This window comes from Sinocyclocheilus anshuiensis, unplaced genomic scaffold (genome assembly GCF_001515605.1).
Source record: "Sinocyclocheilus anshuiensis isolate Anshui unplaced genomic scaffold, SAMN03320099.WGS_v1.1 scaffold1844, whole genome shotgun sequence".
NCBI lineage: Eukaryota > Metazoa > Chordata > Actinopteri > Cypriniformes > Cyprinidae > Sinocyclocheilus > Sinocyclocheilus anshuiensis.
Window position 1 is genome coordinate 132686 of NW_015555830.1, and position 245 is coordinate 132930.

General features: G+C 26.5%; 1 protein-coding gene across 1 annotated transcript in view; it reads left to right on the forward strand.

The window, feature by feature from the left end:
• phrf1 (PHD and ring finger domains 1) overlaps nt 1-245 on the forward strand; it is a 26618-nt gene that overhangs the window by 9825 nt on the left and 16548 nt on the right. The gene's annotated exons all lie outside the window — the stretch shown is intronic.

A 245-nucleotide genomic window follows, 5' to 3' on the forward strand; every position in this document is an offset into this window, starting at 1 on the left:
TATATATATATATGTATATGTGTGTATATATATATGTGTGTGTGTGTGAGTAAAATGGCACAGCTTCTTAAATATCTGAATGTACACTCGCAACATCAGTTAATCAAGCATTATATTATAATTAAGCACTATTAAATGACAGAATTAGTGATTAGTAATTACATATTTGTAATTTTAACTGAACTTAGGACTAGTGGTGGTGTTTAAGATATTGTTGGTAATAGGTAATAGTCATTATTATTACA